This window comes from Rhododendron vialii, chromosome 4a (genome assembly GCF_030253575.1).
Source record: "Rhododendron vialii isolate Sample 1 chromosome 4a, ASM3025357v1".
Classification (NCBI taxonomy): Eukaryota; Viridiplantae; Streptophyta; class Magnoliopsida; order Ericales; family Ericaceae; genus Rhododendron; species Rhododendron vialii.
This window is the reverse complement of record NC_080560.1, coordinates 29,415,222-29,442,667: the sequence shown is the minus strand read 5'-3', so window position 1 is coordinate 29,442,667 and position 27,446 is coordinate 29,415,222. Positions and strand designations below refer to the sequence as shown.

At 48.4% G+C, this 27,446-nt stretch overlaps 1 pseudogene; it reads right to left on the bottom strand.

Moving 5' to 3' along the window:
• Positions 1-27,446, bottom strand: part of LOC131323882 (uncharacterized) — an 85,355-nt pseudogene that overhangs the window by 30,660 nt on the left and 27,249 nt on the right.

Sequence of the window (27,446 nt, the reverse complement as noted above, 5' to 3'; positions counted from 1 at the left end):
CCTGCATTGTACTAATGATTTGAACCTCGATAACTGTGCAGCTCTGGGCCTACGAAGTTCTGAACATGTGCCGTCCAGTGACAAAGAGCCTGGACTTGGGGATCCTCCCACGTGCTCATATCTGGAGCAAGAAGAACATGGGAGAGAAAAGAGGGCGAGGCGACCTGAACGGCTTCAGGGTGTACCTAGACGAGCTCCGACCCTCACAGGTATGTCACAACTTCACCAATCTTAAATACACGTCCCTTTCATTGCTTTAATGCTGTCGCTGACCGACATTTGTGTTGCTTGCTTGCACAGGTAGAATGGGATCCTTGGAAAGTGGCCGAGTCAGAGCCTGAGTACTTGGCCAGGAGCAGGGTCGTGACGGCGAGCAGAGTGCTGCTGGAGTCAGCCTTTGGTTGGCAGTGGTACTTGGGTGACCGAGTGACACGCCAGTCGCTTGGCCACGCAGGGTTCCAGGTGCCCGGACCGCTTCCACTACGGGCCTCACACACAGGGGAGTACACGTTGGCCGAGCTAGAGATCTTCACACGGCCCGATACTGACTTGACGCGCTATCTGCGTCCCGGCATGGACTATGCAGTTTACCAGAGAGAACGCTTGGCGGGGCCGTTGAGAGTGCGAGAGTTCAGGGAGGTCCGGAGTCAGGCCCGGGGAGCTGCTGAGGAGAGGAGGGCCGTCGCTGCGAGGCAGAGCAGTGGCGAGAGTCGCGCGAGGCGGGGTCCGAGTGGACCTGTGAGAGGTGGGCCACCAGAGTTGACATGGCGTATAGCCGTGGTGGATTCTCAGGGCAATCCGGCCGAGCTACACCTTGTTCCTGCCAGAGTTGAGCCAGCGCCCGTCACTGTGTCGGTAAGGCATTGTACCCTTCATTATTGTACTTCCATAAAGCCTTGAAATATTGCTCTATTACTTATGCTCAAATTATTCTTGCAGGTGCCCAGTGAGTGGGCGAACGAGGCCATTCGGCGCATGCTTGCTCTGGAGAACGTGATAAGGCGGGCGGCAAGTGGCCTGCCTTTGGACTTGCGCTATCCATCACCGGCAGCTCAGAGATCTCAGGTATATACCCTTAGAGAAACGATACATTCCTGCATTCGATACTTGACATATGCATGCTTTGCTCGATACATAGTGTACTTTAATTGCTGTCCACCTTGAAATAGATTGTACCTGCTTGCAAACATACAACATATAGAATGTATACTAAATGTGCAAAAATTTTACAATGCAGACACAGGGACAGGCGGCTCCTAGGAGGAAGAGCGCGAGAAAGCCTCCGCAGAAGAAGCTGGCAAGCAGGACTCCCGCTCCTCCACCTACTACTAGACCACAGACGCGGGGCGCACAGCCACCCGTCGCGAACGAGGAGGCGGCCCGAGAGGCCGTGGCGCGCGCAGAGGAGAGGTATCAATTGAAGATGCGCCAGAGGCCCTCGCAAGATGAGCCGGTCCGCAAGAAGCGGCTGATCCTGCCCGAGGACTCCGAGGAAGAGGAGGAAGAGGAAGGAGAAGAAGAAGAGGAGGAAGAGGAGGCGCCTGACAGCAGCGGTTCAGACGACTCAGCCGATGACCCTGGTTTTAGACAGGATCCTAGAGAGGGAGACGACGACGACGACGACGACGACGGGGATGGTGACTGGTTCGGGGAGGACTGAGGGCTACTAGGAAGCCTCATTTGCCTCTCCGCATCTTTGATTTTTGCTTTTGGGCCTGCGTGCCCGCGTAGATAGATGGAAGGCCGGAGTGCCTTAGTTGATACTTGATACATGTTTTTGGGGCCTGCGCGCCTTTTTGATTTGATGGGCGAGTGTGCCCGAGCTGACATGATGACTTTTGACCGGCCGAAGCGCCGCATGCACAGTAGTGTTCCTTGTTTCGACATGGATAGATATGGATTAGCTATAAAATTTGCATTTTCAGTTCATTTTACTCTTGCAATGATCTTAGAATAAATAAACGCTTGCCACTAATACCACACTTGCATTGATAATGTACCGAGACTGTTCACAAACGCACACGCACGCACACACATGATTGACTCGGAGAAAAAACGAAAATGTACCCCAGGATACGGTTAGGATACGAGGATACGGAATATTGGACATTTAAAAGCCAAAACCCAGAATATTCTAACTATGAGAAGGAGAACACTTTCGTGAGGTCCTGCATGCACAAAATGACTCAAGAGAGCCGACAGATTCGAGAAACACCTCCCGAAACACAAAAATTGCCCAAAAATCTTATCAAGGACACAAAAGGGACACGAGATGGGAAAACATGACTCTATTATGTCCCGGACTGAAACCGACACCTCCGTACAGTCACAATAGGTCAACATGACCTGTACGGCCTGAGAGAAAAGGACACGACCCTCCGGAACGAGGTTCGACCTTCCGAAACACACATTTGGCCTTGAAACGAGCCACCGAGGGTTCAAAAACCCCGTAAAACGTGATATCTCGCATCCGATGCTTGGACATAGTTGCATATGCTCATATTGACTTGTCGGAACCACAAAAGTTGCAAAAGTACCTTGGAATAGGATGCGACCAAAATTGGACAGTAGCTGGTGAAATCTGTCAAAATGCAGACTGAACCATCGCGCGAGGGTTTGAGAATGTCGCGCGATGGTGTGGATGATGCTCTGTCGCGCGATGGACTGAGACCATCGCGCGATGGTTGGGCCGTGCCAGGCCACCTTTATTTGACCATCTTAGATATTTGGACGTCCAAGCCTTGTCATCAACCTTTAACTGTTCAGAGTACTTCAGAGAGGGGGGGCAGTGCAGAGTTGCCCTTACTTTGAAGAAGAAAACGCCACATGGCATGGATGCTTGTACTGGGGAAGGACGACACGCTTATGCATTCTGCCTACAAAGAGGCCAAAATCCTGCAAATTAAAGGCATCTCTCCCACAGTTTGAAAGTCCCACAAAGAAGCAGAATGGCAAATAATCTTCCGGCCTTGATCAGCCCTTGGCTCACGGCCTTTGTTGCTGGAGATTGGCTGTCATTCCGGTTTCACGGGTTGGCCGCATTCCGTTTTCTTCGCAATGTGAGGGTCCGTCCAGAGTTTCTGAGGGCAGCCCTACAATTCTGGGACCCAGAGGTTCACGTATTCAGATTTGGGATTAACGAGCTGTGCCCAACCGTGGAGGAATTCCAAGCATACCTCCAAGGAGTTGCCTCGAGCGTGATTGTCGTGCCGCCTTATAGGAAGAGCATGCCAAAGCTGTTACAGTCAAGTCTTGATATTACTAGAGGGGCGGCTGAAAGTTTGCTAACTGGAGGGCAAATCAACATCATGCGCCTAATGGAGTGGTATGGGCCAGAAGGTGACGTAGAGAATATAGCCGCGCAGGCTCGACGTCGATTTGCCCTGGCGATCGGCGTGCTAGCTGCCTATTTACTGGTATCTCCAAATGGGCAAGTCAACCCCATGTTGGTGAGCGTCGCCGCTCAAATGGGTGCTCGGAGAAATGTGGTACCACTGGTTTTGGCAGAGACACTCATAGGTTTGGATTTGGTTTCTTCAGGCCAAACAGACGTGTTCGGCGGTAGTCCACTACTACTGCAGGTCAGCTTAATTCTCACTCAGCTCTCCTTTTTCCGGCTTTCACACGTTCTGCTTTTACCTCATCTCTCAGCTAAGGCTATATCGAAGCTCCTTACTTGTCTTTTCTCTCAAGCTTTATGTGACTTCTTACTTGTTTTTCCACTCATGCAGCTCTGGTTATCTGACAAATTGGGATTGCTCACAGCACCGGAAGCAAATTGGCCTCATCTGCCCGGCCGAATGCACCAGCGGGGTATGATCTATCCGGAAATGTCTGTGAATCAATGGTGCGCATTTATGAGGGAAATGCGACCGAACGAGATCATATGGCGGCATGAAGCTTTAAACATTCCAGACATGGCGCTGAGTTCTGCAGGATTCGAGAGGGTAGTGATAGCTGGGTTGACCGCTTTCACGTTCTACATCCCCGGGCGCATCCTTCGTCAGCTAGGAATGAGCCAAGGACTCCACCGAGCTGGGATCGAAGATTTCCAAGTCCCCGCCTTCACTGCCCAGAATCTGAGAGGGTGTGAGCACGACTGGGGCCTGCGGCAACTCGGAGGAGCTGACCCAGACTTCAGCACAGAACTTACGCACCGATATCAAACATGGCTAAGAAGGGAAATCACAAGCAGGCAAAACAACAATTGACCTCTGACGAATCCTGATGATCTAGAATAAGCCGTGAGCCTGTTAAGGCCTCGAGCACTTTGTTCTGTTTTTATGCTTTAATCTTTTTAAGACTGCTCAGCCTGTGTAATAGAAGTTATAATTTGAATAAAAATGAAAGTTCGAGAGTTTTCCCCTTTTGATCCAAGCGTTGAACCGCCGTGTGACCCAAGTATCGAGTCAACTCCTGGTAATGGGAAACCGTGGATCAAGTTGAAGGATTGTGACCGAATCTCACAGAGAGATTGCCTACGTATCCCTTTTCAGGGAATCAGGTCAGCACGTAGTTCAGGCCAAGGTTCACTCGAGTATTTTAACTCTCCTTTTGCGCTCTAAATTTTGCCTAGTGCTGCCACTTCGGGTTTTCAGCCTAGCGAGCTTTGATTGATGCCTATTTATTTTTGCCTAAACCGCCTTCTCAGGTTTTCGGTCTAGCAGGCTTGCTCTAATTTTTGCTTGGAACCGCCCACCCTTGTGGTTTTCGGCCCAACGAGCTTCTCTCAGGGATAGTATCGTTTGAGTTGATCCAGGTTAACCAGAGAGCTGAATTCGTTGCCGTCAAGATCAATGAGCTGAGCTGCTCCTCCAGAAAGGATGGTCTTGATGATGTAAGGTCCGGAACGCTTGGGCCGAAACTTGCCGCGGGGGTCAAAAACTGGTGCCCGGATCTCTTTCGTAACCATGTCCCCTTCGACCAAGTCTCTAGACTTCACTTTTTTGTTGAATGCCCGGGCAATTCTCCGCTGATACCCCTGAACATGATACAGGGCCCGAAGCCTCCTTTCATCGAAAAGCATGAGTTCAACAAATCTCCCACTGAGTCATTCAGATTCCGAGAGTTCCGATTCTACTGTGATCCTCAAAGACGGCACCTCGAGCTCTATAGGGAGAACTGCTTCCATCCCGTAGACCAAGGAATAGGGGGTTGCCCCCGTTGATGTTCGAATCGACGTTTGGTAACCCCAAAGAGCTAAAGGCAGTTGCTCGTGCCAGTCCCTGGCGGACTCTGCAGACTTCTTGATGATTGTCTCGACATTTTTGTTGGCCGCTTCAACCGCACCGTTCGTTTAGGGACGATAGATCGTTGAGTGATGGACTTGGATTTTGAATTCTTCAAAGAGCTCTAGAACCCTGCCTTTGAAATGACTCCCGTTGTCTGATACAAACGCTTGCGGAACTCCATATCGGTAGATGATGTTTTTTCTGATGAAGTGAGCGACTTGAACCGCGGTTAGGGTCTTATAAGATTCGGCCTCCACCCATTTGGTAAAATAATCTATCGCCACGAGGATGAATCTATGGCCATTTGATGCAGATGGTCTAACCATGCCAATGACGTCAATACCCCATACAGAGAAAGGCCAAGGCGAAGCCATGCCAAATAGGTTAGAGGGTGGAACATGCATTAGATTAGCATGAATTTGGCATTTGTGACATCGCCGCACATAATCTACACACTGAGATTCCATAGTAGACCAGAAATAGCCTTGGCGCAAGATTTTCCTAGCCAGCATGACGCCGCTCATATGTGGGCCACAGACCCCCTCGTGGATCTCCTCCATGATTCTAACAGCCTCGGCCCCATTGACACAGAGCTTGTGCATTCCGCAATGAGACCTCCTATATAACTTTCCCCCACAAATGATGTATTGGGCGGCTATTCTTCGCAATGCAGTCTGATCCTTCTTGGAGGCCTCAGCCGGATAGGTGCCATTCTCAACGAAATTCCATATGTCATGGTACCAGGGTAGGCCATCATCGACATCATCGATGGCGTTGACATATTGATAAGCGGGGCGGTCCCGTTGTTCAATTAAGACTGGGCGGAGTTTGACTCCGAAGGGTAGTTCGACCATGGAAGCCAAAGTCGCGAGAGCATCGGCAAACTGGTTCTTCAAACGGGTGATGTGGGTGAAAGTCACTTTGTTAAAGCGAGGAATTAGCCCCTCCAAATCTTGATAATAAGGTTTCAACCCCTCTTCACGCACCTTCCAGTCCCCATTGGCTTGAGATACAACGAGATTGGAGTCCCCGATGACTTCGAGTCGTTCAACGCCGAGCGTGAGCGCAGCCTCCATACCCACGATACAGGCCTCATATTCAGCTTGGTTGTTTGTAACATCGAAGTTAAGTTTGAATGCAAGCGGAATATGAGAACCATCGGGGGCGATTAGCAAGACCCCGATCCCGAATCCTTTCTGATTGGCTGCCCCATCGAAGTACAGAGTCCAGACGTCCTCGACAACTGTTAGCACCTCCTCATCTGGGAACACAAAATCCGCATCTTCTGGCCCATCCACAGGGTGATCAGCCAAAAACTCAGCGATGGCTCGCCCCTTTACCGACTTCCTCGTGACGTATTCGAGGTCGAATTCTGCCAGAAGGAGCAACCAGCGTGCTAACTTACCAGTGAGAGCCGGTTTCTCAAACAGATACTTGAGCGGATCCATCCGAGAAATCAATTTCACTGGGTAAGCCAGCATGTAGTGTCTCAACTTCTTAGAGGCCCAAACCAAAGCCCAACACGTTTTCTCCAAGGCGGTGTAGCGCTCTTCAGACCCAACCATTTTCTTACTCAAGTAATAAACGGCCTTCTCAACTCCCTGGTCACCTTCTTGAGCTAGCAAGCATCCCATGGATGTAGAACTCACGGATAAGTATAGAATCAAGGGCTTTCCAGGCACCGGTGGCATTAAGACAAGCGGGTTTTGCAGATAGTTCTGAATGGACACGAAGGCTGCCTGACATCTGTCCGACCATACGAACGGGGTGTCCTTCTTGAGTAAACGAAACATCGGCTCGCAAGTCAAAGTTAACTTGGCGATGAATCTGCTGATGAACTGAACCTTCCCCAAAAAGCTCCGCACTCCCTTTTCAGTCTCCGGTGGCTTCATTTCAAGCACTGCTTTGATCTTGGATGGATCGACCTCAATCCCTCGCGAAGTGATCATGAAACCGAGCATCTTACCTGCCGTGACCCCGAAGGTGCATTTCTGTGGATTGAGACGCATGCGGAACTTCCGGAGCCTCTCGAAAAACTTCCTCAGTACAGGAACATGCCCTTCCCGAGTTTTTGACTTAGCAATCATGTCGTCTACATAGACCTCAACCTCTTTATGCATCATGTCGTGCAGAATGGTCGTAGCGGCTCTCTGGTAGGTGGGACCAGCATTTTTCAAACCAAACGGCATGACCAAGTAACAATAAGTCCCCCATTCGGTGATGAAAGTCGTCTTCTCACGGTCTTCCGGCGCCATAAGAATCTGGTTATATCCGGAGAAACCATCCATGAACGAAAGCAGGGCATGGCCCGCCGTATTATCCACCAGCACATCGATATGAGGCAAGGGAAAATCGTCCTTGGGGCTCGCCTTGTTCAAATCCCTGAAGTCCACGCACACTCGAATTTGCCCATTCTTTTTAGGAACTGGAACAATGTTGGCAACCCACGTAGGGTATTGAGAAACCATGAGAAAACCGGCGTCGATCTGCTTAGTGACCTCTTCCTTGATCCTCTGCACCCAATCTGGCCTCATCCGCCTCAACTTCTGCTTCACAGGTTTGGCATTCGGTAGCAAGGGGATTCGATGCTCCACTATTTCTGGGTCGATGCCGGGCATGTCCTGATGAGACCACGCGAAGATGTCGCTGAATTCTGAGAGCAGCTCTTTGAAATCGTGATGTTCCTCCGGAGATAAAGTGGAGCCCACCTGAACCATTCGGGGATCATTCTCGTCTTTCAAGTTTATTAAGACTATTTCTTCTTTTAACGGCTGAGCATGCCTTTCGTCTTCCCTCTCGATGAGGGCACGAATTTCCTTGGGAATGTCCCCATCGAAATCTATCCCTTCATCGTCGGGGTCGACACAGTTTATATAAAGATCATTCAAGTAGTCAGAAGAGGATTCCTTCATTTCATAAGACCCTGCAGGGTCGCCAAGTACAAGGGAATCAAACTCAAAGTAAAAGCCATGACGTGGAGGGCCCAGAGGCACAAACTCCGACTCAGAGCTAGACTTAGACTCAGAGGACTCAACAGACTCAGTGTCAGACTCTGATACATCATCAATGCAAGTAAGGCGTGGTTTGAAAATGCAATTTTTAAGACTACCCTTTGCTTCTGTGATGAGGGAGAGGGGATCCTTGAGGTCGTCGGAACCGAGCATGAACACCTCGGCCTCTTCAGCTTCCTTGGCCAAACCCACCTGGGAGAACTCATAAAATAGCTACTCCAAGCTCCCTTGATCAAAAGACATCAGCCAATCAGTCTTCGGCTTAGGCTGGCTAAGCTTCCTTTTGAATTCCGCCCTTGCCGGTTCTTCATCACTAGAGGACCAAGTGTCATCAGCAAAAACCTCAAACCCAGGCAGCAAATCCCCAGTGACTGAATCGATAAAAGGCTCAGGTTGTCCGGTGTAGACGTCATTCCCCACTTCGCGCACAAAGTAGCTGTCGGGTTCACCATAGAGAGATCGAGGTTTTCCCGTGCATTTCCTTCTTTTGGCATCCTTGGTAGAGGAAGAGTACCCCAGACCAAAGCGGCCCTCGCAGGAAGGAAAGGCAGGGAACTCCGGGATCCTTTGTTGGTGAATCCCAAGGCCAAGGCCAGGCAGATAGGACATCCTCCTCATGATGTCTAAAGCAACAGAGCTTATGATGAAGTCCCCATCCACGTTGATAGCCAAAACCGAACCAGAAGTGTCGAAAGAGAAACCCCCGAGATCAACGTCTTCCTCGCCGTGTGCAATCCCCAAAACAGGTGTGCCATCTTCCTTGAGCGGGCGAATGCCCGAGTCCCCGCAAATAGTCAAAGTCCCGGTAGGGAGTCCCAACATAACCTTTTGGTGAAGAGTAGACGGTACAGCCATGATGTCAGATCGGTGAAGCCACGGCCTTCCCAGCAGAAGATTGAAGGTGGCGGGGATGTCGACCACATGGAACTCAACATCCATCTCGAACCCCTCAGCATCAAGTTTGAGCACGAGAGTGCCCTCGACCACGCGGCGAGTGCTGTCGTATGCCTTAACAGCCAGATTAGAAGGTGCAAAGTCTTTCTTGGCTAGTCCCAAGCGGTAAGCCACTCTCAACGGGCAAACATTGATTGCCGATCCGTTGTCGATCAAAACAGTTGGAATCCAGAGTCCCTTACACTTAACAGTGATATGCAATGGGCGATTGTGATCAACCCCTTCGATTGGTAGATCCTTGTCAGTGAAGACCACGGTGTGCTTCGAAGTAGGCGGGAGGATTATGGATATCATGGCTTCAGGCGTGACATCAGGTTGAATCTCAAGGCGAGAGAGAGTATGGCAAAACTTCTGACGATGCTCGCGGGAGGAACAGATTAGTCCCCAGAGTGATATAGCAGCAGGAATCCGCTCCAGCTGTCTCTGAATCATGTCATCATTCGGGGAGCTAGGAGGTGCCTCAAACGGTGCGGACCTTGAGAACGCAGAAGGTTCGTTCCTTTTGTTAGAAGGATTGGACGAGCTCCCAGCCTGAAGATTAGAAGGCTGAAAAATTCGTCCACTCCTCGTAACGTTGTGAACGTTCTCTAAAGAGGGTATCGCTTGAAGGTCTTGACGGTCATCCCAAAGATCAGCAGGGACTTCCCCCAATTTGCGTTTTCCTTTGTCAGAAGGCAGTGGGGCTACAGGTGCTTCCATGCCTAGATCGAGGTCTTGAGCTAAATCATTCCACAGCAGCGACTCCCAGAAATCTGGCTCCTTAACAGCTACAGCCTCCCCAACAGGCTCCGTGTTAGCAATAAACGGGACATCCCAGAGTCCCCCATCGGCAAGAGAGCGGTTGACAGTCCAAACCTCGGACCCAACCTGGATATTAACCACATCATCAACATCCCAGAGATCTGCTGGCGGAACAAGGTCCGTAACCATGATGCTGTGATCTTCCTCAGTCGGATAAGGCGGCGCGGGGCGCGAGAGTTCCTCGCTAACGATGTAGAATGTAGGATCGTACTCAGTGTTGGTTACAGAGCCTACCAGTCTGTCAAGAGTAGAAGGGAGAAAGCATTCCCCCAAGACGCGAGTTTCCTCCTGAACAAGACCCTCTTCTATGAATTGAATCTCGTGATCGGGCAGAGCATATCCTTGAGGAGGATTGAGATCGAACTCTAATGGAAACTGCCACGCGGGCTCGGGATCCCAATAGTACTCCTCCTCGGGCAGAACGGGCTCAGGCTGTTGAAAGAGCATGTTCAAAGAGAATCCATCCAAAGGGTCAAGCATGCCTGCCTCATAATTAGCCATCCAGGCGTCATACCAAGCATGGTTAAACGGGACATATTCGGGGTTCTGAGGGAAACCGTCTAACTCTAGTTCCGTCCATTCATTGATTATGGGGGCTGCATAATCGTCATTATCGGCGATAGCCCATCCTACTGCTTGCATATCAACCTGCTGTTCCGGTAGAAAAGGGACGGCAGACCTAAAGCGGCTTATCAAATTCGGAGAGGAGTTTGGATCCGTCACATCAAAATACGGGCTGTCTAAGGAAGAAGCAGAGTTGAGCTGCACGGCAGGAATGGACTGGTGAAACAGCTCGCTGATGGAGGCGTTGAACACAAACGCCCCATTCTGCAAGCGTGCGAGAGGCACATCGGGATTGGACGACTGTCCTTCTTCAAGATGGATGTAGGAAATCTCGGCTTCGGGCTGAGAAGGGATAGGCACGACCGGCCTGGGTTGGTTTGTTGAGGTTATATGGTCAGTGGGGTTGAATATAGTGGAGCTAGGGTTGATATGAGTGGAGCTGATGGATATTTGGTTGATGCGGGGAGCAGCATTGTGCTTTGGCAGGGAGTTGGAAAGGATGTTTGGTTTTTGGGTTGGTGGAGGTGGAGCATGGAGAATTCCTTCATCTATGAGATCCTGGATCGCATGTCGGAGGCGGAAACAGGAATCCGTAAGATGTCCAACCCCTTGGTGGTAGGCACAATAAAGGTTAGCTTTGAAGTTGGGTGAAGGGTTTTTAGGCAAAGGAGTCGGGTCAAGGGGCTTCAGATGCCCTGACTGGATTAACTTTTCCATAACAGATGAAAGCGGAGCTTCAAAAGCGGAGAAACTGCGGGATTGACCGCGGGGCCGGTTATTTTATGGGGTTTGCACTTGGTTAATCTGAGCAACGCGATTGGTTGTATTGGAGGAGGAAGCATTAGTGCCGCTAGTTGCTGTGTTGGAAGATGTCCCACTGCCAAACAACGCATTGGTGTTTCCTGAGTAAACCCGAGGCTTTGGTTTCGAAGGGTTAGAAGACTCCCCTCTTGACAGAATCCCGCTTTGTAGCGCATCCTCGATGGCCAACCCAGATTCGAAGAAAGTATCAAAGTTCGAGGAGGCTTGGACAAGAACCAAATGCCTAGCGTAATCAGGCTGAAGATTGCGAGAGATGATTCGAAGCTGATCTCTCTCACTCGGGCGATCGGTCATCTGAGCTGCCTTCGTCCTCCATCTCTTGACAAAATCCGCAAAGGATTCCTTAGCTTCCATTTTCGTGGACTCAAGCTCTCGGGTTGTCATTTTGAGCTGGGAGTTGTAACTGTACTGCGAAATAAACGCAGCACCGATATCCTCCCACGTCCTCCTTTTAGCAATGTCGAGCGACAAAAACCAGTGAAAGGCAGGTCCTGAGAGAGTCTGAGGGAAGAGCTGGGACATGGCTTCGGGCTCAACAGCCAAGAGTTTCATAGCGGCATGGTAGCCATAGAGGTGAGTCTTTGGGTCGCCACTTCCATCAAACTTGGCGAGATCAGGCATTTTGAACTTGTCGGGGAGCTTAGCATTAGGATACAAGCAGAGGCGATCTAAATCAATTCCCCCGGCGCTGATCTTTTCAGACTTGGACACAGATTCCTCCAGTTTGACGATCTTTGCCATGAGAGCAGTCATATTAGGATCCAGAACGGGTCTTGCCACAGCGAGATTCAGATTCGCAACCTCCGGGTGAGCCTCTCTCGGGTTGGGCTGAATTATGATCCGCCCCGCATGGTTAGGGTCTTCAACAAAGATTGGTTCCGCATGGTCGTCCTCATCGACCTCGCCTCCCACTTCTACAGCCGGTGGAAGACGAGTGTTGATAAGGTCATTGAGCCTGGTGAGGTTCGCGTCAGTCGGAGCACCCCTTTGCTGCATGGTGGCGATGCTGTTCTGGATGTTCATGAGCATGGTTTCGAGACTTAGTGGTTGCGGATGATCTGCCATGATGGAGGTCCCGGATGAACTTGACGAGGAGGGGGAGGTTGGCGATGCCGGAGATTCAATTTCCTGGAGAACTGACGGTGATCCTGATCGTAAAGCGGCCAAAAGGGAACCCGGAGAGTCTTCCGTTGTGACTGACTGAGCTTGCAACCTGACTAGCCTTTGAACGGAATTCTGACGCAGACGTTCCCAAGTGGGTTTGGCTTTCTGCCTCGATACTTTCCTTGGCGGCGCAATGGTTCAGAATTCTGCTTTGCTTTGCTGTAAGAAAAGGTTCGATAAGGGCCCTGCAGCAACCTTACTCTAAGCAAGAGACTTTAAAGTGATAATGCAGCCATCGTCGTTAGTGTCGCCCTTAGACTCTAAGACTACAGACGGGTCTGTCTCATGATGTTCGGACGCTGCTAAAATCCTCGGATCTCTTTTCGAGAGTGTATCCTCGTTTGGGTCGAATAATACTAAGAGATGTCAAAAATAGCCTAAGCCTCTGACCTTTCCGTTCTTGAAGTTTCAACTTTGAACTTGGAATAACTCGGGGTGAATGACGTGACACCTTAACCGGGGCGGCGTAGGCAACACAGTGCCATAGCCTGAGCGGTGTACGTGCTGTGCACGATAACCAGGGTGGTGTGAGCATCACGGCATTCTATTCGTCGTTCCTTGTTTTCTGTTTGAGACTTCAATCGGGAATGGACAAGGACTTAGAAAATTTCGATTTCCCAAAGTCTTGTTGACCCCAGGACTTTTGAAAATCTGACAACATGCACCGCGAAGATGCATAACTCTTCATCGGACCTAGCAGCGTCCTAATAAACATAAGACAGACTCGAAAGAGAGACAACCTAGAAGCCGCCCTAAACATGCCCCTACGCAAAACGGTATGTATGTACAGTGCATGCGATAGGAAAAGCAGTAACACGTAGACAATATATGGGGGTTAGATGCAAGTAGAACTTACCCTGTAGGTACCTGTCCTAGTTTGGAGAGTTCTAGTGCTTTGTATATGCAAAGGCTGGTTTTGGCTCGTAACGGGTTCCTCGGACTAAAGCCAAGATATACCTCCCACTGCCCGCGTAATCGCAGAGCAATAGTCGAACGGTAGAATGACTTATCATCGTCGAAGGTTGTTGGTCATTCGGGGTCCCCGAGCTCCGGTAAACCGTGCCGGATTGCCAAAACGATCCAACGAGGTTTATCCCACATCGATGCAAATGAAGATGCTAAAGAAATTGATTAATCGAATGGAATCGCAAATTCGCAAATGCCCTTTCAAATTCGGCTCACTTTATTTAATCAATGCTTAGAAGAAACTACACGAGAGAACAATCGGAAAAGTCCCAGATCGGATTGGCCGGACTCGAGGTCCCGTTAAACCACCATTCCAACCTTCGGCAGCGCGGAGCTCACCGTTTCGACAAACTTTTGTGGGATTGTTCCTCAAGTGTATTGAAATCTAAACATAGACCAATATTGGTTCGTATCCCTAGCGGAGTCGCCACTGTGGGCAGCGTGCCCTTCGGAACTTCCAGATTCCGAAACGCGAGAATGCCCGGATCGAGGGAGCGCGAGCGGGGAAGCAAGCGCTCGCAAAATACAGAGTCGCCACTTGGGTTTTGAAGGTCCGACACCCAAGGAACCGTATCTCGAAGCACTTGCCGCGCTGTTTGATTTGAAAAAGTTAAGGAACCAGTCCGTCATAACCATATCTGGGTTCGGGAGCCAGGTTACGAGAGGGGAAGGGTTTTAAGGCACCCCTCTCGCCCAATCCGGAGATCGGTCTCTACTTAGGCATTTGCGAAAATGTTTGTTTGCGATTTTGTCTCATTAATCAATTTTTAGCCAATTAGGGCGGGGGAACAGTTAATCGGGGATTTAAAACTGTAGCAGTTTGCAGGATGTGATGAGATATGGCATGGATTAGTAAGATGACAGGTAATAAATGGAACGAAGTTCAAAACATCGATCATACATCAAGACAGCACTGTGTATGATTTTGGCACGAAGAAACAGCCAGCTTGCATGCGTGAGTTCATCCGCATGCAAGCAAACCGTCGCGCGACATATCCATACCCTCGCGCGAGTGTTCATGTTTCACCAATGGTTTGAATTTCATTCCCTTCTGGGCTCTGGAAGGACCAGTGCTCACCCAGGTGCAAACCAAGCAGTTTATGGGTACTTGAAAGTAAACAATATTACAACCAACAGATAGAAATATTATGAAAAAGCAACCCCTAAACAGTGGGGGTGTCTAAACAAAGGCCAAGGCCAAGCTGCTCATGCAAGGGCATTCCCTGGGAGAGAGAGAACCATCGCGCGACAGTGTGAGACAGCCGCGCGATTGTTCTGACTGGACTTCCAGGAATTGCTTTGCATACTTGGGGCTCTGAGACATGTTCAGGAGCATCCCAAAAGCATTCCAAACCAAGAGGTGTTATAAACTAAGCCTAGCAATGATTTTCAACATGCAAAATAGCAAAGCAGTGAGCTAAATCTCCTTTAAAGACTTTTAACAGACTATAAGCACAATAATAAACTTAAATACCAGGGTCCCTTCCCCACGTGGTCCATTCTCACGCAGACAGAATCGTCGCGCGAGCATCTGGGACCATCGCGCGAGGGTTTCCCTGCTAATGGCTCTTGAAACTCTGCCAGCTTTAGGGCCAGAACTGGTATCAATTACCAGCCTTGACCCTGCCAGCCCCCCTCAGGGGTTCGAACAGTGAACAGAAAGATATTATACCTTTGCCTTGAGTGCCTTGGAAATGGCTTGAATGATGAGATGGTGAGATTTGGAGGGTGATTATGTGGGTTTGAGTTGTGTGAAGTATTTGTGCTTGAGCTCTCCTTCTTCTTTCTCAAAGAGGGTTTTTTTTGTAACCCTTTGCAAGGAAGCAAAAGGGTGGTATTTATAGGAGAAGGGGGTTAGTGGATGGCTAACCAAGCCCTTGTAACCAGCCAGCAATGCTGGTTACAAATGCTTGGTGGAGGAATGGGTGGCAAGGTTGATGGGAGAATGGGGGGTGAGGTGGTGCAAGGGGAGCCCCCCCAGAACGCTGTTCAGCCGAGAAAACGGGGTCACATGGGTCTGTAGCCCCCTGACCAACACGCAATCTGGGTGAAAATGACAGGTGTTGACCATCGCGCGATGAAGTGAGACCATCGCGCGAGGGTTCAGCCAACCCCGCGAGGGTCAATGGTCAAAGCTTTGACTTTGACCACCACCTGGCAAATGAACCATCGCGCGAGGGTTCCAGTATGTCGCGCGACATTCAAACCCAAGGTTCAGGTTCTGATTTTAAGGTTTTAAGGCTAAGGATGGGTTCCTCACATACCAAACTCAAGCCATTCCAAGTTCTCGGGACTGTTTCGACCTGACTCATCATCGGGGAATCAAGGAACCGAAGAACAAAGTAAAACGATCGGGAAGTCAGATTGGGGTGTCTACACCACCAAAAGAATAAGCACCCCATAAACAGTGGGGGGGATAAAACAAAGGCCAAAGCCTAGTTACCCATACAAAGGTCACTCACTGGTCAAAGACAAACTTGCGCATGCAGGTGTCCACAATCGCGCGCGAGTTTGAGCCTGCAAGCCAGTGTTTGGTTCTGCATGTTTCTAGGTTCTAGGTTCTAGGACATACCCAGAAAGACCCTAGGGGTATTCCATTGTAGCAGATGTGAGTATTGAAAGATAACTAGCAGTTTTAACCAAGGAAGGAAGTAGAGTGGTTTTTAACATGCTAGCAGTGGCCTATATTCAAAAGAGAGCATAAAATAACAAGACCTCAGGCCCCACGTAAGATCTGCGCGGGCAACAAGAAAGTGGCGCGCACGTACAAATGACTGGCGTGCGCTGGTTCTTGTCACTACGGTTTTTGAAACCTTGCTAGCTTTACGGCTAAGACTTGGTATTGATTACCAGCATTGACCCTGTCAGCCCCCCTCAGGGATCAAAACAGAAAGCAGTACAAAGGTGTTATACCTTTGGTTCTAAGGTTTGAAAGAGTATTGAGCTTTGAGTTGAGGCTTGGATGATGGATGGATGTGTGTTGCTAGGTAGGAAACCAAGTGTGTTGCTTGTTAATGTCTATCTTTGGCAAAGAAGAGATGAACAAGAAGCTAGGGTCAGAACTTTGTGCTTGGAGTTTTGTAACTTGGTAACCCTTTGCTTGTTCATGCAAGGGAGGTATATATAGGAGGAGATGAAGTGAAAGAGAGGTGTAACCAGCCAAGTAATGGCTGGTTGGCTTGGAGGAAAAGTTTCCCTCGCATTCTCATTAAATAAGTGGGAAAGGTGATGGGAGGTGTGTGAGAGGAGAAGGAGCATTCCTCTGTCCGAAGATCATTCTTCAACCGAATAAATAGGCTTCCCCAGCCCCCCAAAAGTCTTGTGATCATTACTGGAAAAGGTGATGGGACAGGGGTTTAACCTGCGCACACGGGTAGACAACCTGCGCATGCGGGTCCAAGCAACTTTGTACTAGTCAATGGTCAAACTTTGACTATTGACCAACATGTGGCACTTGGACCAACGCACGCTAGTTTTGGACCAATGCATGCAGGTAAGGTTCTGGCTTTTTGGATTTGGCTGAGTTTAATAGGGTATCGGATACTCAAACCTCAATCACGTTATCACTTCTGAGGTGTTCCTGATCCGTTTCATCATAGGGGAATCAAATACCGTAAGTAAACTAATCTGGAAACCCAGATTGGGGTGTCTACAGTAGTCCCTCTTTGACGGAACTTGGAGCACTATTGTCTTGGTTCAAGTAACGTTAAAGATTTCTAGACACCTTGCAAAGGCTATCCAGAATTCAAAAGCAAAGTAGAATACCTCACAAATGGATCGAAGAGGACGAACGGACCGTCGCTGCGGATTGAATAGCTAAGGACGGGTGGACCATCGCTGTATCGACTCCGCAGGAGATATCATCGCATCCTTTGGTTAATACTAGCTTCGCAAGAGAATTGATCGCATCCTGTTGGGGAAAACAAAATCAAAATCAAAGGAGATTTTCATCGCATCCTATGGGAAACAAACTGAGGTTAGGGAGATTTCCATTGCCTCCACTAACAAATGATAACAATACCACAGGAGATTTCATCGCATCCTTTGGTTGACAAATCGAGATTAAGGAGATTTTCATCGCCTCTGCTAACAAACAGTATCGGCTCCGCAGGTGATTTCATCGCATCCCTTCGTTGAGCAACTAAGATTAGGGAGATTTCCATTGCTTTCGCTAACAAACGATAACTATACTAGAGGAGATTTCATCGCATCCTTTGGTTGACAAATCAAAATTAAGGAGATTTCCATCGCCTCCGTTAACAACAGTATCGGCTCTGCAGGAGATTTCATCGCATCCCTTGGTTGACAAATCGAAATTAGGGAGATTTCCATCGCCTCCGCTAACAAACAATATCGGCTCCGCAAGAGATTTCATTGCATCCCTTGGTTGACAAACCGAGATTAGGGAGATTTCCATCGCTTCCGCTAACAAACAATAACAATACCACGGGAGATTTCATCAAATCCTTTGGTTGACAAATCGAGATCAGGGAGATTTCCATTGCCTCTGCTAACAAACAGTATTAGCTCCGCATGAGATTTCATCGTATCTCTTGGTTGACAAATTGAGATTAGAGAGATTTTCATCGCCTCCGCTAACAAATAGTATCGACTCCGCATGAGATTCCATCGTATCCCTTGGTTGACAAACCGAGATTAGGGAGATTTCCATCGCCTCCGCTAACAAACAGTATTGGCTCCACAAACAAACAGTATCAAGTAAAGAGATTCAAAATTTGCCCCTCAAGACAGTCACCTGCAAGTGAAGAGATTAAAAGGATGTCCCTCAGGACAAAGCCAAATCCATGGCAGAAGCTGTGTAGTCAAACAGACATGATGATGACCACTCGAGCACAAAACTAGCTTTTGATATTTGATAGATTTTTCTTGTTGTCAACATTTGATAGACACAATATACAATAATGTATACAAAATGAATGCACAAATTGAAAATGCAGACGCAAGCTAAGGGCGGCTCCTAGGAGGACAACGATGCCTAAGGACGACCACTGAGCCTCATTACTTTACTGTCTTTTACTTTAGAGATTAGGGCCTGAGTGCCCAGATAAATAAACTTTAAGTGGGCCAGCGTGCCCTAGTCGACATTAGTAGTAGCATTGGGCCTGCGTGCCCCTCTTTGATTGTGGGCTCCCCGACAGGCGCGCGCCCGAGAGAGCCGCCACCCGAATTTTTGAGATGGATGATCTGAGAAACCGATGACTTGTTTGAAAAAGGCTTTTGGTCTAGCGAAAAACGTCGAGACTTTGGGTCTGCGAGCCACGTTACGAATGAGGAAGGTTTTGTCGAAAAGCACCCCACTCACTCTCTACTAAACATTTTCAGAAGGGAAAATTTTCCTGAATCTTTTGGAAAATAAAGCTCTTTAATAAGCAAGTAAAAGGGGAAGGGACATGGGAAATATATCACGTTGACATATACATGGTGCTATCTGTACAGATGTGATAAAGATGATGCAGTGCATAAAAGAAAAAGGAAGCTTCTGGACAAACTGTCTGGACCACTGTGATCTCCTTCGCGGCATACTGTAATGCCGCGCACGGCTTTACAATATGCCGTGCGGGGTATCTACTCTGTTATCAGACTGTCATCAGCTCTCAGAATATTACTTTCAACATTTTTAAGAGGCATCCGAAGATGCTCAGTCGTTGGATCACTTTAGGACAATACCATTTCATCAAGCCATGGACGTAAAACAACTTTTAGTACGTTTAATCGCTTGAAATGGTCAAGAAAACCTTGTTTATAAAATGGAACATGGCTTGTAGATATGGTCTTATTCTAAGAACACTAATAACTGATTTCTCAACAACAGAAACAAACCTTATGAAACATAATTTTGATGCAGACAGTTTAAACAAGAAAACAGTAGCTGATGAAAGGCCGTGCGCTTGGACACACTACGCCGCATGACGCATCAAAACGCCGCAGGGCGTGGTGCCTTCAAGACCGTGGCTGCTTTATTTTCTAAAAATGATTTTTAAGTCAAAACTTAACCAAAGGGGGTTAAATCTAACAGCAGAAAAAGCTCCCTCAAGGTCAAGACTGAGCCTAACCCAAGGAAACTTGGCTTTTACCTTCAATTTTGAGCTTGGATAAGGACGGATGACAATGGATGAGCATTGGTATGGTCAGTTGAAAAGAGAGACGTGGATGTGTGTAATAGATGGGTATATTGGATAGTTGGGATCTTAAAGTGAGTAAAAGGACTCACTTTTAATGGTAAGGAGAAAAATGGAGGACCTTGAGAAAGGAGAAGCCCAGAGAATGTTTTTGGAGCAAACTTTCTCAAGACTTGGGTGTAAGGAGTGGGTGTGAAAGCATGATGAGAGAGAAAGAGAGTTCCAGGCCCCTTTCCCTTGAGTAGAGGGGTGTATTTATAGGCAAGAGCCAAGGATTTTGAATTGAAATGGAGGTATTTTATGGGCGGGCCAGAAGTGCCTTTTCAGCTTAGCTAACTTGTAGCTGTGGCTCAAGTGGGCGTGGTTGACAGCTAGCTAAGACAGTCAGAACTTTACCTAAAATGTCGTGCGGTTAACGGCATGACCTCGTGCGGCATAATGACTTCTATTATGCTGTGCGGTGTATAAGTGTTCCGCGCGGTATTCTAGGTCAAGTCCAGGGCTTTTGGCTTGGGCTTTGGGGTTTGGGCTGGAGGAGTCCTTTATCCGAGCTCGCAAAGGTATCGTTTCCTTTATTTCATCATCGGGATGTTCAAAGACCCTCTGAGGTCCGGATTGGGGTGTCTACAGTAGTCCCTCTTTAACGTAACTCAGACACCATTGACTGGTGCGAGTGACGCTTAAAGAATAGGCATCCCAATCTGTTGCTCTAAGATGTTAAAACGGAGACAAAAACGAATGAAAACCGAAATGCAAGCAAATGACAATGGTGGTCGCACTCGTGGAGCTGCCTACGTACCATGTGTGTAGGGATCAGACCAACGTAGTTCAATCGGGATAATGCAAGTAAAACAAGTCCTAAGGGACGAAATTGTGAAATCATGCGACAAACTTGAGAAGATTGAATGCCTGTAGTGCTGAGTGTTGTAAACAACTGTGTGTGTGAGACGGACCCCGAAAGAGGCGAAAATTAGAGACGAGCTCCCTTCGGGGGCAAAATTTGAGACGAGACGAGCCCCTCGGGAGGCAAAAATTCGAGACAAGTCCTCGGGGGACGAAAATTCGTGACGAGCCCTCGGGAGGCAAAAATAGTGAAAGAATGTGAATACGGCGAGTCCCCGGGGGACGAAAGATTCTACGAGTCCCGAAGGACAAAAATTAAAGAACCTTTTAATCAAAGCGCAACATTCTAATAGATTTTTTTCTGCAAAACGACTGGAATATTTGATTTCCAAGGGAATTTTTGGCAGCTGAATTGAATAATTTTTGAGAAAAAGGATTTAATCATGCAAAGCCAGAATGCCGTGCGGCTCATCATTTCAACGCGCAGCATTTTAACTTCCCATGCAACTCTTCGATTTTCGAGAACTGTCGGCTGGTTTAAGGGCGCCCATTAATACAGGCATGCCCGTTCGATGGCTTTAACGTCTTTATAAGGGAGGGTGGTGCCTCATTCCATGCACCACCATCAAAATCATTCAAGTCTTTTCACATCTCTCTACAATTTTCAAGACCAGTTCATTTTCAAGACCCAAGCATGGCAGACAGTGACTTAGTGGCATGGGTCGTTTCCTTGGAGGCTGAGATGGCCTTCTATCGCGAGGAGATTGAAGAACTCAACCGACAAATCGCAAGGCTTATCTCCACTATTCGGACCCTCCGTCGTGCGGTTTTCAACATCCAGGACTTCACCTTCGACCAACTGAACGACAAGAACGATCCTGAGCATGCACCGGAGCGTGGGTCTGACGATACCACGAATGGTTCGGATCACCGCTCGGACGGTGGGAACGAGGCTTCTGGCGAGGGGAGCGACTGATGAGGACGAGGAAGGAGGAGAAAGAAGGAAAGGAGCAGTAGGATTTTCCCCCTTTTTTGTCGTTTAAATGAATGTAATGAAAATTCCGGGCGTTGCCCCGGTTTCGTGAAATTAAAAGTCTCATTTCCTTTTGTCCATCTAATCTCGTCTGAATTCGAATAAACCAAGCATCATATCCTTAAATGTGAAGAAACTGTTCAGAATCTGAACTGTTGGAATATCCCAAAACGCCGTGCGTAGCTTATGGAGGGACGCACGGCATGACAATTCAAAGAATTCTGCATGTTTGATCATTATGCCGCGTGCCCTAGCCAAAACGTCGTGCGGCCTTATAAGCCGCGAACCCTGTTCAGATTTAATTTCAGGCAAGCCGGTTCGAGGGAGGGGTATATACGGGTGAAGCCTCACACAGTTTGAAATTCTCTCTCGCGCCCTCTTTTGTCTCTCTGCTCTCCCTCTCTCCTGGTCATCTCTCTCTTTCTCTCTCCTTCTCTCTCTGCTCTCTATCTGCCCTCTCTCTCTGCTCTCTCTCCTCCCTTTCTCTCTTAGTTCTCTATCCTATATTGCAATCATGGACGAAAGGGAGGTACCTGGTGGTGATCAACCATTAAAGGTCGAGGTTACATTACCTCTATTTCCTCCGGAGAGCGGAACAGTGGTTGGGGATACTCCGGAGACCGTAGGGGTCTCGGATCGGGCAGCCATGGCCGAGGAGGCCACAGCCTCAGCTGCAGTGGTGGCCGACCGTGGCGGCCGACCGTGGCGGCAGTAGTGAAGTGATGGCCGGCAATGGCCAGGGCGCGAAGAGTTCGGGTGCAGTGGAGCCAAGGGATGAGAACGAGGCCACGGACCAATCGGAAGGTGCAGTTGGTTTGGGGGAGAGGGCCGCGGAGGTTTGCGACGGTGGTGGCTCGGATAGGACAGAGGAGGAAACAGAGGCCTCTTCTGTGAGAGAGCCTCAAGTCGACTTGGGGAAGGCCCCCGTTGTCGAGGAGGAGCCAGGGGAGGAGTAGGAGATGCCGGCTATGTTTATCGGTAGTGGAGCGGGTGCAGGGTCGTCGCGGCACATTGGTGTGGGCGATTACTTGGAGACGGCGTCCTTAGAAGACTTGGTGGAGACACTGCAAGGGGTACCCGGGCTTGCAGAGGCTTTGCTTGAGTCTCGCGAGAGGGAGTTACGAGCCAAGAGGCCACGGGTTGAGGAGGAGGAGGTTTTGGCTCCACGGAGGACCGTGGTGGAAGAGGCGACAACGGTCCTCGGGCGAGACCGGCCTTTTACCAAGGAGTCTTATGTGCCACTTTGGCACGTGGTGGTGCCTTCGCTGCTGGACGCTTATAGGCTAGAGAGGACTGCCAATGACGAGGCTTTAGTTCTAAAGGACCCACAGCAGCACTTGTCCTTGCGCCGAGACGAGGTATGCTTTAATACCCGTATTTCAATACAATGTACTATGCTTTTCAATTCCATGCTTTTGAATATCATGCTTATCCTGAGTATTATGCCTGTTTACTGAATAATTCCCCTTGTTGTATCAGGAGATAAGGATCTCGTGCTACGGCGGTGCCGGCGATGTGCCCCAATTTTAGGAGAGACTCCCGGAGGCCTTGAGGGAGATGGTGAGGGAGGCAGGCTTCAGAGAGTTTGTTGGGGTGTTGACACGGGCGAGCAACGATCGCCAGGTAGTGAAGGCACTCGCCAAAAGGTGGTGGGACACAACAAACTCGTTCCACTTCTCTTTCGATGAGATGACAGTGACGCCATTGGACTTTGCGGCGATCACTGGTCTGAAGGTCGGAGGTGACCCTATCCACCACGACGCTGCAACAGGGAGAGACCCCGAGCTTCAGAGGTGTCTCCTGGGGCACCAGCTGAGGGCAGAGAAGGGGGATGCATCGTATGCTCAGCTGTTGGAATTTTGGACGGAGCCTCTGGAAGGTAGGGTCCAGGAGGAGCAGATGGTGAGGTGCTTCCTACTTTATGTGCTCAGTGCGTCCCTATTTCCTAACAGACACAACCGAGTAAACCTGTCGTTTCTGCCGGCCATGAGGAATATCGGGGAGATTGCTAATTTCAACCGGGGCGGCGCGGCTTTGGTGGCGTGTTATGCCTTCACGGGGTCTTTGCCGAGGAGCAGGGAAGAGCCTCGGCGGCTATTGGAGAGTCTAGGAGGTATATCTCAAATCCTTGCTGTTTAGTGTTAGCTTTCCATTCATTCATTGCATGCCTTGTGCTAATGCTTTGATTTGCAGCTTTGGACGTACGAGGTACTAGACATGTACCATCTCACAACATCGTGCCCTGACAACACGATACTCCCTCGGGCCCTCTGGTGGTCGAAGGAGTATCGAGGAGTAAAAAAAGGAAAAGGCGATCTGAACGCCTATCGACTGTACTTAGATGAGTTGCGTCCCAATCGGGTATCTATGCTTCCTTGGCTGCTTGATTCATGTTCCCAACACATTTTTATTGAATGATTTCCTGACGTATGCTTCCCGTTGCAGGTACACTGGCGCATCTGGGATCACTTTGAGATTCCATATGTGGCCCAGAGTAGGGAGGTGGCGAGGGGGAGAGTGCTGCTTGAGTCCCCTTACGGCTGGGAGTGGTACCTGGGCGACCGGGTATCACGTCAGTCGCTAAGGCTGGACACTTTTTTAGTCCCTGGACCGCTCCCTTCTCTTGTGTAGACGACGAGTGAGTATACGCTGGAAGAGGTTGAGCGGTTCACATAGCCGGACCCTCAGCTCGAGCCATTGTTTCAGACCAGTGCTGACTATGTGGAGTACCGGGCTCAATACCTGATGTAGGGCTTTGGGATTCGTACTGCCTAGGAGGCGCGATGGCAAGCACGAGGTAGTAGAAGTAGTAGGAGAGGTAGAGGGGGAAGAAGAGGAGATGGAGGAAGAGGAGGTGAGGGCTCCCGTGGCAGTGGTGCAGGTCAGAGTAGGGCTAGGTTGCCTGTGCTTTCTTGGACGGTGGACATGGTGACTGCTCAGGGAGTCCCTGGCCTGGTAGAGATGCCACATCCTACAGTCGAGCCTCCAGAGTTCCTCGCTTAGGTATATCCTATTTTTGTTTCCTTCATACATCTGCACATTCTGATTTTTCCTTTCAATGCACAAGTGACTCCGGAGTATGCTAGGGAGATGGCGGCGATCATGATGGGCCTGGAGCAACTTGTGCAGCAATATGCCATGGGCCACTCCCCACCGGTACTGACTCACGCTGGAGGGATGATGGTAAACCCTTAAATCTTAGTCGTTTTCCATTACCCCTCCTCATGATTATGATGCGAATGCTATATGAATGCTATTGCAGGCTAGAGGAGGAACTGCTCGGGGGCAACGTAGGAAGTCCGTTCGCATGCTTGTGCAACAGGCTTCTTCCGCTGGCTCTCGAGAGGAGCGTCCATCGAAGAGACAGCGACAATCTGGTGGCACCGAGGAGGAGCCTGTTACCGTTTCAAACGAGACCGAGGAGCCTACAAACATCGATCTGGAGGACAACTCAGGTAGCACCGTGCCTAGAGTGACTCGCACTCAGGAGGTCGTCAGCTCTGAGGCGGAGGAAGAGGTCTCCGAGGAGGATGAGGAGGAGGGTGAGGGCAGAGATGAGGGTGAGGACTGAGTTTCCTCTTTTCCTTTTTGCCTTTTCATGGAGCCTACGTGCTTCCTTTTGTAGGGTGCCTGTTTACCCTTGGTAGATAGGATTTTGTGCATCAGGCTTACAAGCCCCTTTTTTACTTATGTACTTCGACTCATGGATGCCCGGAGATTTATGCATAGAAATCGTTCTTTCAATATCTTTGTCATCCAATTTCTTTTATTGTTGCTTGTACAAAGAAAATTGAGCAACCAAGACTATTACCGTAATGCGCAACTAGCCAATGATCAAAAAAAAAATTTGAGTTCGGTACATGGTTTGCAATGATAGATATGCTAACAAAGAAATAGAATTCAAAGAAGTAATTGCTTGATCTTGGAAAAATTGACATTTCACCCGAGAATTTACACAAATGCCCTTGTGCTTCGTTTGCTCCGATATATCCAATAACGCCCCAAGCGTAGGGCCTAATAAGTCAGTTGAAGCATGATAATCCGGAAATCCAGGATCGTACCCAAGGGAATTATTAATACGGCTTTGCTGGATTTGTAGACGCAAGCAAGGGCTTTCGGCTTTTAGACAGCCAACTTGGTTTTACGTGTGTAGTGGAAATGAAAATGGGCTGAATTGAAAAACTAATAAACTAAGATAAAAGACAGGTCAGGTCTAGGAATTACTAACACTCATGACTCAAGTCAAACTGCATTCCTCACCCAAATACGCGGTTCAGGATACACAACTAAGGTTCCCGAATCGGAAAATAGAATGGCTCGAATACCAAGCTAGCTCTAGAATTTATTTAGAAAATGCCTCATGTGTCAGAGCTCCAAGTATCATGTGTGGTAGGTAGGCGATGCTCCTACCTACACATGATCAAGGAGATTAACACCTTAGCTATTTGACAAATAAACCCGAACCCCACATCGATGATTGAACCAAAGGTTTAAACTTTATGCTGAAAAACGCAATTCTTCTTGAGCCATGAAGTGCTAATCACCCCATGACCAAACCTTGGAAAACTACTCACCCATATCTATTGAGATAGGAGCAAGCAAAAATCTACTTAACATAATTGAATTAACAACACTAGAAGAAAATTAGATTAAAAGATAGATCGGAAAATTCACTACAACTTTAATAAAGATGACAATATCAAAAACTAATCAATGAAGGCAGAAAATAAAGATTCAAGCTAGAAATTGAAGAACATTCAAGAACAAAAACAAATCTAGATCTAAATCTCCATGATCTAAGTAAAATCTATATCCTTAGTACGCGCCCAGCATATTCTCCAGAGATGCTTTGAAAGTCCCCTCTAAGTCCTTCGGTACCGATGGAGAAGGCCTTAGGCTGTTCTGCTTAATCCTCTCGGTACCGATAGGAAAAAATACTTGGTATCGGTACCGAGCTGCTTATCTACTGTCGTTGGAAAGGGTCTCGGTACCGATAGAACCAATTACTTGGTATCGGTACCGAAGAGCTTAAATCAGCACTTGACTTTTGGTCCACGCCTTGGCCTTGCCTCGTCCTGGCGAGCCGTCGGGTAGCTCTCGCTTATTTGGTAAATTCCTACAAAACAAAATTGGAAAACTTTGCAAGCAAAAACAGTTAAAACAACTAAATTAACGGCAGAAACAATTAAAACTAGCCAACTAGCGCACCCTTAATGTCATTGTCGGGTGCTTATCACACCCCCCCCCCTGCTAGTCCCTAGCAAATAAACTACAGGAAATTTGAAAACTAACAACCTTGCAATCCATTCCGCTTATCATAACTTAGAACATACTCAATATTGTAAACTAACAAGAGTTCAGCAATCCAGCTTTTTATTTCCTTTCTACAATTCACAATTTCAGCATCCAATTAAACAGGCTAAGTAATAAGCAAGTCTAAGAGCAAGCTAGAAATAGTTGTGTCCTCGAACAAGGGGAGGATACGGGACACAAACTTGTGAAATCAAACTAAACCATATCCCACAACAAAGTGCTTTATAAACAGGCAACAGCGAAAAAGAAATACTATGCCTCAATCAACTAAAGCACCTTATTCAATAGATTTTGCAACTATCAGATGACTTTGGATAATCGAAAGGAAAGCATGCCATGCAGCTAATTATGCAAATATCAAAATAATCAAGCATTAAGGAATCCATGCGCGCTAAGGATCAACTAAGGACTTCATTAGCTTGTAATGACCTTGGTTTCAAAGAACAGGTTAGCAAAAAAAATGGGCGACGATCTTTTTTCTAGCTTGGTTAACTACCCGAATGACCGCCGCCAACACAGAATAAACCAAGTCAAGGGCCAAACCGGCCAAACCAACTACTAATAATGTGCAATACTAAACTATGAAATGAAAAACAACAACACA